Consider the following 12417-nt stretch of genomic DNA (forward strand, 5'->3'; position numbering starts at 1 on the left):
TTGTGACAAGAAAGACACCAAAAGCAACCCAATAAGATCTAAACTATCTAGGCATAAAGGTAGAAGCTTTATACCTTTTGAAGCTTCCACAAAAGATGAAAACCCCAGATCTACAAGCATGGTTCCTTCCTTGACTCCTTTGATGTTCTTTCTTCTCATTCAACCACACCATTAAAACACTTTAGGATTCAAAACTTTCTCTTATGGACTAGGGTTTGCTAAGAACAGTTCAAAGACTTGGAAGCTGAAAGAGTGAAGCAAAAGATCCATAATGGTGCTTAAATACCCCCAAACCCTAATAGTTAGGGTTTAATCCTGGCACACGTACGCGCAACGTACATATGTGTATGTCCAGCGTACTAGGGCAAACCCTAGTACGCTTACCGTACTCAAATGTATGACCAACATACTACTCAAGTTCCCAAAACCACCATTTTGCCACTAGGGCCTCCCTTTTCCACTTCTTTCCAAACCAAGGGCCAAAAATGATATAATTAAAATTCAAAGGATGAATTTGAAGTTACTTGAAAGATGGGATGTTTCAAGAATAAGTTGAAAGTGCAACCAGACTCCGTAATTTAATGACTTGTTAGTATCGTATAAAAAGACATACCACTCATTGGGAGTTAATAAGAACTAAAAAAATTCATGATCCCAATGTATTGTATGATGGGTTTTGAGCATTCTAACACTTCCTAAGTGTACATGCAACCCTAATAACCTTGGATCTATATTTGTCTAATTATCATGCAAAGTTGAATTCCAAGGTTATATTCCTATCTAGCATACATGGGGAACAATTTTAACTTAAAGTATAGATAGAATAACTTACCTTGTTGTTGTTTGTGTTCCTTGAAACCTTGTGAGCCTAGCACCCCAAGTGTGATGCCTCAAATGCTTCACACAACACCAAATGCTCTTGGAAGAACTTATGAGGGAACACACACTTCTCAAAAATCGGCCAAGCCCTCTTGTTTCTCAGTGTGTCGATTTTGGTGGAGAATATGTTTCTTATATAGTGTTGACACATCTAGGGTTAAACCCTAATGTGTCATGACTCTTCATTTCCATGACCCATGGGTTTGTAACTACCATGGAGCATCCATGGAGCATCCTATGGGTGGAACCCAACTTGATAATCCATGGAGCCTCTTAGCCCACTATACAAGATATGGATGATTTACATAATCAACACATATATTTAATTAGTTATCTTTTGATCACATAATTAATTCTAAATTAATTCTTGATCAAACTAATCAAATAATATTATTAATATATTAGAACTTATAATATATTAATAATCTCCAAGTGTTATTTCTCTCATTTAGTCTATCCAATTGCATGGTGCCATGCAACCCAAATGGACCATGTCGGGTCGGGTCAAGTACATACCAGAAATAGTTATGGACTTAGACACCTTATCCAACATTGTATTCCTTGCATAGAAAACATAATAAATCGCTCACTCAATCACTCAATGTTATTACAATGTGTTTCCCAAACCTATAAAATCAAAAAGCAGCATTGATGAAAAACAATTAAAAATATAACCACTAAACTTGCACATTAGAGTTCTCAAATCCTTGTTATTAGCAATGTAAATTAATCTCACAAAAAAGGTTTTTCACACTGGAAGCTACGAATTGGAGGGATATACAATTATATATATATATATATATATATATATATATATATATATATATATATATATATATATATATATATATATATATATAAATTTTGAACTTTTGAACTCCCTTTGTGAACAGTAAAAGGGGGTTCTTTTTCATTTTAGCCACTAAACTTTTGTTGTTTGTGGGTTTTTATCGATTTTTGTCCCTGCCCAAATTATATATTGTATCCATGGTCCCGAGTCTGTACTGTTCCAACCGGATCCACTGCCAATGTCGCCCACTCACTTGTATTTGCCTCCACCGCCTTATTCTACTACTTTCTTTCCACTGATGCATCCTTTTAAATTCCTAGATGGCTTTACTCATCTTCTTGATTTTTCTTCGTCGCTTACTTCCACCGCCTCTCCTTCTCCTTTATCACTGCTACTTTAACTACGACAAGGTTGGTTTAATCACTCAACTTACCCTTCTTCTACCAAACAACTTTCCATTTCTAGTTCCTTCCACTGTTCCTACGAACCACTGCTATTATCTAAGAGTCGAATAATCTTCATCACCTTCCCTATCACAGGAAAACTTTGCCGCCGATTGCCTCTCTCCAACGGCCTTCGGAAATCACAATCATTGACAGCTTCTCATGCACCGCTATCGAAAGCCTTTCACGGAAGGACCCCTGGAATAATTCGGTCCCCTTTCTCACAACCTCCTCCACCACCACCTTCGTACCCTACAACTGCACTGTCTCACCTCAAGTTCATTTTTCTTCCTTTTTTCTGATTTCTTTTGAAATCGACAATATTGATACCAATTTCATGGTTATCAGTGTCGTTGGAGATAGTGATGATTTTTTTGCTTATTTTGGTTATACGTTGATTGTTGGTGATTTGTTTCACTAATTGTATTTAAGTGTAATGGGTTGACTTGTTGACCAAAAATCAATATTGATGAATATTAAACAAGTAAGGAAGGTGCGGAGTGCACACTTGTTTAAGTTTATTCAAGATTAAAAGTAAACTGTCATTTAGGCGTGAAGCCCCGGAACGAACGAGGGTCTGGGGGCAGCGCCCCTTTGAGCGGGGTCCAAGGGGCGGCAGCCCCTGGCGGGGTCAAGACATGGTTCTTTTATGGGATTTGGATATGTATGCAATGGAATGATTAGACTTAATATTAATTATCCTTTTATTGATAATTATATTTGCATGGATTCTAATAGTACTAGCAATAGTTCTAATGAATCTGAATTATGGCATACTAGACTAGGACACATTCATTACAAGAGATTAAAAGACATGTCTAAAATGAGTTTAATTCCTGCTTTTGATTTGCAAAATAATGAAAAATATAAAAAATGCATGTTAATTAAAATTACAAGACAACCTTTCAAAAATGTTGTTAGGGAAAGCAAGGTGTTGGAACTTATACATAGTTATTTATGTGATATCCATGCAACACCTTCCCTTGGAAACAAAAACTATGTTGTTACTTTTATTGATTATGCATCTAGATATTGTTATGTATATTTGATACATTCCAAAGATGAAGCTCTTGATAAATATAAGATTTATAAACAAGAGGTTGAACTTTATAAAAATGAATTGATAAAAGTTTTACGTACTGATAGAGGTGGTGAGTATTATGATCCGATTTATTTTGAATCAACTGGAATATTACATCAACCCATGACTCCTTATATACCACATCAAAATGGTGTAGCTGAAAGGAAAAATAGGACTTTAAAAGAAATGGTTAATTCCAAGTTGTCCTATTCACGTTTAAGTAAAGGTTCTAGGGTGAGACTATGTTAAATGCATGTTATATTTTGAATAGAACTCCAAACAAAAGGAGTAAGAATACTCCTTATGAACTTTGGTGTAAAAAGGTACCAAATTTGAGTTATATCAAAGTTTGGGGTTATGGAGTAATTGTGATGCTCACCGAAACCAAAAGGAAAACATTGGGTGAAAGAGGTATAGATTGTATTTTTATTGGATATGTTGAACATTCCAAAGCTTATAGATTCTATGTTATAGTATCTAATGACTTTATGTATGTGAGCACTGTTATAGAGTTGAGAGATGTTATCTTTGATGAAGAAAGATTTACATCTATACCTAGACCAAGGGACATGATTCAACAATTTTTCAGCAAGAACACGACTCAATCTGAAGATGCTTCTGGTGGTACAAGTTATGTTCCTGAACTTAGAAAGAGTACTAGAGTTAGAAAATCTAAATCTTTTGGATCTCATTTTCAACAATATTTAGATGAAGGAACAAGGAATGAGACAGTGTCTCAACATCAATATTGTTTTAATATTGAGGAGGATCCAAAGACTTTCAATGAAGCTATGACTTATAGGGATGTTCATTTCTGGAAAGAGGCAATTCAGGATGAAATTGATTCTATCATGCATAACAATACTTGGGCATTGTCTGATTTACCTCCTGGTTTGTAACATCTATAAAATTCATAAAAATTTAAAACTTTTTCAATCATCCAGAATCCATTACAAAATATATATAAGAGAATCCCATAAATCAAAATCATAAAATGTTAGGAGGTGCACGATCAAGCCTTCGCCTTCCCGTGTTCATCCGAAGTACCTAAAACAAAATCCAAAACTGTAAGCCTGAGGTTTAGTGAGTTCCCCTAAAATACCTACGCCATACAAACAAAACAATATCATAACAAACAATGTTGTACGTGGTATACTACATGATTTGGTGATTTTATATTACCTATTTTTATTCATTTTTTAATTCAAGACCATATATGCTTCTATGTTCAATCTTTATGGTTATTTTTCATGAACACGATAGCTTGAATGCTTATGGGCATGATCTTTTTATCGACTTCCTCATACTTTTTGTTTCTCTGAAATCATCATTAAAAAAATGTTTGCTAATTTGTTGCTAATAGAGTGTTGATCATTTCTGGTTTGAGAGAGCATCCAAGGAGAAGATTTTGGGTCTGAATGATTCTTGGAAAGTGAAGCCTTTAATGAAACTTGCTATAACTTTCAATCTCTTTTCATTTTATAGACTTTACATTTACTTTAACTTTTGAATTCAATATTAGATTTGATACTCGCATTTTACATGAACTTTTTTTATATAAACTTATTTTTTGTTTGACTACAAATATCCTGAATTTAATTTTTATTTTACTTATTGTTTGTTTACTTTATTTTTATACTTGGCATGACTTCTTACTTCATGTATGTTCTTTGAATCACAACTCATAAAACCATTAAACTATACCCAAAAAATCAAACATATTTAAGGCTTCCAACCCCGTAACCTTATTTAGTTATACATACATGAGAAAGCCGCTTATTATATATAGAATTAAGGAGAAGTATTATTATATAGGGAATACTACTTGTTAAGGTAATTAACTTTTCGGGTTTTTCACATATAGGTGACTATCTTTTTTTTGTACACATCTAGGTAACAAATTTTTTGGAAGTGTTCACATATGACCATTATGACCTACTGTAGCAGGTTACATCCAGCTACAGCAGGTCATAATGGTTATATGTGAACAGTTTCATCAAGTTCTTTACCTATATGTGTACAAAAAAAAATAGTTACCTAAATATGAACAAAACCAAAGGTAAGAGTAAATTACATGAATGGTCCCTCTGGTATAGGGTAATTTGTGCATTTGGTCCCTAACTTATTCTTTTTAACTCGGATGGTCTCTATTGTTTATTTTTGTTGCACGCTTAGTCCCTGTCTTACCTAAAAAGACTATTATTCCCTTATTAATTTATTTTTTTAATTAATTTTCTTATTTATGTTTTTTTATATGTTTAAAAAAATTAATAGACCCCACATATCTGTATCTCCTCACCGTAAATCTGAAACCACATATGAGAAATTTAATTTGGGTCCCACCGGTCACCATCCCATCTCACATCCTCTTCAACCTCTATTTTCTTTCAATCTTTAGTGACATGGAAGTCTTCACCATCCTTTTTTTTGGTCTTTCAACTCTGGCGAACAAACACCATAACCCACGGTCTCTTCACACTATTGGGTTGTGGTGTTGGTTCGCTGAAGTTGAAGGACCGAAAAAGAATAGATGGTGAAGACTTCATTGTCATTAAATATGGAAAAGAAATAAAAGTTTAGGATGATGAAAGATAGGATGGTGAGGAGATACAGATATGTGAGGTCTATTAGTTTTTTTAAACATATAAAAAATACATAAATAAGGAAATTAATTTTAAAAAAATTAAATTAATAAGGACGCACTAGTCTTTTTAGATAAGACATGGACCAAAAGCAACAAAACAAAACAGTAGGACCATCTGAATTAAAAAAATAAGTTAGGGACCAAACGCATAAATTCCCCCAAACCACAGGGACCATTCGTGTAATTTACCCTTACTTTTGGTTTTGTTCATATTTGGGAAACTATTTTTCTTTTGTAAACATCTAGGTAACGAATTTGTTGAAAGTGTTCACATGTAACCATTATGACCTACTGTAGCCGGAGGTAACCTGCTACAGCAGGTCATAATGGTCATATGTGAACAGTTTCAAAAAGTTTGTTACCTAGATGTGTACAAAAAAAAGATAGTTACCTACATGTGAATAAACCGAAAAGTTAATTACCTTAATTAGTCTTATTCCCTATTATATATAGAATTAAGGAGAAGTAGAAACCTGACCAAAAGTATCAAAGTATTATGGATTTTATAATATCAAATTATGATATATGAGGCATGAGCATCCTTGGTATGTCAAATTCCTATGTGTAGTGGTTTCCAAATATATTGAAGCGACAATAACGAAATTCAAATCCGATAGGAGATTTAACCCGAAAAACAAGGATGAATAGTATTCTATTATTCCCTACATGTGGAAAGGCCCACCTATGAGATTCTTGCCCGGAGCTCAATAAATTTAAGGAAAATACAGGTTGTACACATTTTTGGGGGTTGAATTCTAAAAAATAGACAAAAAAAATCAGATTTCCGGGTGTAGACATGGATTCCGCGGATGTGAGCTCTAAGGGTTCCGCGGAATCTACTACAGCTCTGCGGAATGACAAAATCGTAACTAATTAGGGAGGTTAATGCAAAAAAAAAAAAAAAAAAAACACCTCGATGAAGAGTTCCGCGGAGATGCCACTACAGACCTTGTTAGGAGCTCCGCGGAAATGTTCATCGAGTTTTTTTTTTCCATAAATACCCCTGATTAATCGTATGGGTTATAATTATTACAATCATCTTCATCAAACCAAAAGAGAGAATAATCTCATTATAATCTTATGATATTAATAAGCGATAAACCTCCACCTTATATCAATTAGTTTTATAATTATTACAAAGAAAAAAATAATAAGATATGTTGACTTAGTAGGACAAAAAGAGAGAATAATCATCCGAACTTAATAAGATATCTCATTATAATCCTCCGATCTTAATCTGGGTATTTATGAAGAAAAATTTTAAAAAAAAAAAAACCTCGATGAATAGTTCCGTAGAGCTGCTAATAGAGTCCGCAGAGGCACCTCTGCGGAATTGTTCATCGAGGGTTTTTTTTCGTTAATATCTTTGATTTAATTATGATTTTGTCATTCCGCAAAGCTATAGAAGATTCCGCGGAACCCTCAGAATTCACCTTCACGGAATCCATATCTATATCCGGAAATCTAATTTTTTTTATGTTTATTTTTTGAAATTCAACACCAAAAATGCCTACATTCGGTATTTTCCTATAAATTTATGGGTAAATGGACTAATCTCTAGAAAGTTTAAGTAATCCAATAGAGTTTTATTTTGCAAGCACTTTATCCCTTTCAAATCATCATTTTGCAAGCCTTACCAAGTCACCACTTGGGTTGTGGTGACTTGGTAAGGCATGTGGAAGATATGGTGGGTAACCTATTGATCCATGTTCAAATTCTGGCATTACTAAGCCCTTGTGGCCATGGAGGTTCGCCTGCAGTGACTCCAGGGCATGAGGCAAAGCCTCATGTTTACAGCGGGGGATTAGTCGGTGCGCGAAAGCTGGCCCGGAAACCTTCGTTAGGGAAGTTCCCTTTCCAAAAAAAAAAAAAAAAAAAAAAAAAAAAAAAAAAAAAAATAATAATATTGAGTATTTTTATGATTAAATCCCTAAAAGAGTTTTACCGGGTTTTCTTCTCGATGATACCATATCAAAGAAACAAAGATAATAATCAAAGACATTATTTACAGGGTTAATTATACAAAAAATTATTGAGTTTTTTTTTTTTTTTAATTGAATTTCAATTTTATAATTTTCCTAAAAAAACTCTTATTATTTTTTATTTGACAATTTTAACTCATTTACCGATAATCTTCCCGTTTTAAAATATTTTTTCGAAATTTATTTTATACATAGAAGCTCTCAACCTTTGTTTTCCTAAAAATATACTATTTGATAACTTCTTTGTTGTACCATTTTCTTTCTTTTGTTTTGATTCTTTGGAAAAATACATATCCACATCTATTTAGTGGATGCTCCGATATTGTTATTTAAAAGTGATTTAGGTGTGGAATTTGTCAAACGAAAACGATATGGTTACGATTGTTTTACCTTTGACTTTATGTATTCACTATTCAAGATATTTAATCTTTTACAAAACAAACCCTATAGTTAGGATTGTTTTACCTCTAATTTTATGTTTTACCTTTGACTTTATGTATTCAATAATACTTCTGTTTAGACCCCAGGGTCTGGGTGGAAAACTCCCTTCATTTTTTATGGGCTACATCACTATTTTCTTCATTTTTCTTTCCGTCACCTAAACCAAAGGAATGGGTAAGAAGTTTCACTCACTATTTTTTTTTAAATAAAATTAATTGATTTTTATGATTTATAATTTTAAATTAATAACAACCAAAAATTTTAATTAAAAAGAAAATGCATTTCGTTAATTAAAATAAAAATTACAATAAATTTAAGATTTAAAAAAGTAGAAAATCAAAAACAAACAAACAAACAAACAAAAAATCAAACAAACCAACAACAACCTATGAAATATATTTTTTCATAATTTTTTCCCTCTTCTTCATCACGAGCTTGAGAGCTAGTCCCGAGAGATTTCCATCAAGAACTTTATATCTTCTATTCCTTGTCTCTCCGCGCACTCTTTCTTCCTTGCTTCTTCTTTTTCTTTATCGAACATCAAACGTTCAGAGAAATTAAGATTATATCGATCAAACGACACTGTTATTTTCCGCATTTCGTCAACGTCCATGCTGAAATCCGATACACCCGAAGAAGTCTCTTTTCCCTTCCGCTTTGCTTTGTCCTTACCCATCGGTCGAACAATTTCTTGTAGCTCGAATTCGTCATCCTTATTTAAATCTAGACCGACCCGAGCATCGGAGGAAGTTGTGTAACCACTAAAACTCGTTTTCGTTCGTTTTGATTGTTGTACTCCAAAAATAAAATCATGCTCGTATTTTTTCCACCTACGACATCTAACCAATAATTTACAACAATCATGTCACTTAATGGTTTTCCAACTTCCTCAAAGTAAAATTGCAAAACTTCTTGAAGTATTTCCTCGTCGCCTTGGCCGCTTTTTGTTGGGTTTTTAGGTTGTTGTACAACCCGTATATTTTTGAAACCCCCTTTGCTATTTCTCGAAACTTTGAATTCAGTTGTTGTTTCATACGGTAGTCGTCATCTTTTTCTTGCTCCTCCCGAAACCGTTCTAAAATGCGAAACCAAAAATGCTCTCCCGATTGTGCATTTCCCGTGTTCGAATTCCTCGGAAATGTCATCCCAGGATTTTACCAAAACTAGCTCTTCTTGTGGAAGCCATGTTGTCGGTTTTTTTCTTCCCAGTTGTGCGAAACACTTACGTGCTTGTTGTTTTCCTTTGCGTCGTTGTGCGGGTGGTGTGGGTTGAGTTTCGGGAACTATCTCTTCTTCTTCCGATGTGACATCCCCAATTTCATAGCCAGAAAAGACTGATTCGTTTATGCTTTGTTTTTAAAATCAGAGTAATCTTTTACAGAAAACAACTGCGGAATTTGTTCCCAAAACAAAATATGATAAGAATTTATCAAATCATTTCTGTAAAGAAATGTATTTTCATTATATAACAAAATCTCGGGATGTCATATTCAATATAGACCAAAAGCATAAACAGAAAAAAATAGACCTTACAACAGTTATTTATAACTACTGGCCTATAATCCAAAATCTTTCGTTATCTCAGTCAACTTATACTCTCGTGCCATAACCTGTAATACAAAGAAAACTGAGTGGGTCAGGCTTGGGAGCCTGGTGAACATATAGGGTTTTCATCCTACAATGTTATATATATATATATATATATATATATATATATATATATATATATATATATATATATATATATATATATATATATTAGAACTCACAAACTTATATAATTTCACCATATAAAAGCAACTTTAATTCCACTCCATCAATCCTCACAACGACACGATCTAAACTCTCATATCTAAAACCTTCCTCTTTACCCGATCCCTACTCACGGATCTAAAACTAAACTCTTCACCTGATCCATACTCCTGGAATCTAAAACTAATCTCTTCACCTGATCCATACTCTCGGAATCTAAAACTAATCTCTTCACCTGATCCATACTCCCGGATCTAAAACTAATCTCTTCACCTGATCCATACTCCCTGATCTAAAACTAATCTCCTGATCTAATCCATACTCTCGGATCAATAACTGTGCCCAATCCATACTTCCGGACTAGCGACAATTCACTTAGTCTTAATCCATACTCCCAGACTAATAACAAGTTTTTCTCTTTACCTGATCCATAGTCACGGATCTAAAACTAACCTCTTGATCTCATTATCCAACTCATATTTCATCACACACCAACTATCTCATCTACCAATGTTCTACCCAACATATTTGTAGATATAAAATACATATACAGTTTAACTCATTTAAAACTATATAAAACATCCATTCCACACTCATCTTAAATAAGCATCAATATATAAACACATAGCACGTATTTCATAGCAAATACTGTTGGATTAGTGTCTAAGTCCATAACTATTTTGGTATGTACTTGACCCGATGGTGCATGGTCCTTTTGGGTTGCCTTCACCAAAGCAACTCGATTGGAGAAATAAATAAAGAGAGAGAGGATATTATAATTTATTAATATGTTATAAGAATAATATATTAAAGGAGAAATCGTATTTGTTTAATTAATATTGGTCAATAATTAATTAGGAATTAATTTTGTGATCAAGTGTAATTAATTAAACTAGAGGGGCTGATTTGTAATTATGTGATAGTTACAAAATAAGGTAAGGATTATCTTAAATATATGGTGAACGAATTTGAGGTGATAAGGCCTTAGAATTCGACTATGATAAGGATTCAAGGATTATCTTATGAGTTGCTTTGTGGATAAGCAACTAGATAAGGATAATGACTGAAACCCTATCTCTACACCTATATAAACACCCCTTGGCTCATGAATTCGTGTATCCCTTCCCAAGGAGTCCTAAGGACGAATTCTAACCTCTCTCCTCTCTCTTTATACCTTCTCCATTTGCTCTTGGTGTTTGTAAGCCATTAGAGGAGTGACACTTGTGACTCTAAGCATTCTAAAGTCATTACAAGGAGTTTTGGGATTGTTATTGCTACATAACAATCAAGGTATGATCTTAAACCTAATTACATATTAATATGATTACTTGAATGCTAGAATTAGGGTTTATAGTCTTGGATAACTTGCATGTACAATTGGGAAACCTAGATCCAAGCTTTAGGGTTTGTATGAGCACATAGGATGTCTTATGACCAAAACCCATCAAATACTTCATATTTATGTGTTAGAAGAGAGTGGCTACACAGTCACCCAAAACATATACTTAATACATTCAAACAATACTTGTACTAAAATCGTGGTTATGAAAGGGACTATACACTCACTTGATAAGATGATTATCGGACAGCACTGCGGCTCTTCAAGTAGAAATTCTTCGGTGAAACCGAGATATCTTCACACACCGGACTTCTCATGGGCAAAGCTTTGTTGGATTAGTGTCTAAGTCCATAACTATTTTGGTATGTACTTGACTCAATTATGAGCATGGTCCTTTTGGGTTGCCTTCACCATAGCAATATGTAGGATGAAATAAGGAGAGAAAGGATTAATTATGATTTATTAATATATTATAAGAATAATATATTAAAGGAGAAATCATAATGTTTAAGAAATATTAGTCAATAATTAATTGAGAATTTATTTTGTTGCTAAAAGAGATTAATTAAACTTAGGGGACTGGAATTGTAATTATAAGATAATTGAAATTGAGCTATGGATCACCTTGGAATAATAGGTTGGACGAATTCTATGGGGAAGCCCATTAGAAATCGTCCAAGGCATGTTCCAGAAGGGATCCATGGGCTGCTTAGGGATTAAGTAGTCAAATTAGGGTTTCCTTGTTTGATAACCCTAATTGCCTAAGTATATAAGGAACCCTTGGGCACCAAAAAACGTGGCTAACACTTCCTTTAGGGTTTCCATCCATTTGGGTGCCTCCTCCCTCCTCCCTCTTCATCCAAGTTGCTTAGTGGTGTTTGTGACTCCATTAGAGGTGCAACACTTGAGGCACTAAGCTTTCTAAAGCTAAGGATTGATTGTTATTGCTATATAACAATCAAAGGTCAGATCTAAACCCTATTTTATATCAATATGATTAATTGTATGGTAGATCTAGGGTTTATAGCTTTGGATATTCAATTGCATGTGCATTAGACAAACTAGA

This window comes from Lactuca saligna, chromosome 8 (assembly GCF_052625555.1).
Source record: "Lactuca saligna cultivar CGN05327 chromosome 8, ASM5262555v1, whole genome shotgun sequence".
NCBI classification, from domain to species: Eukaryota; Viridiplantae; Streptophyta; class Magnoliopsida; order Asterales; family Asteraceae; genus Lactuca; species Lactuca saligna.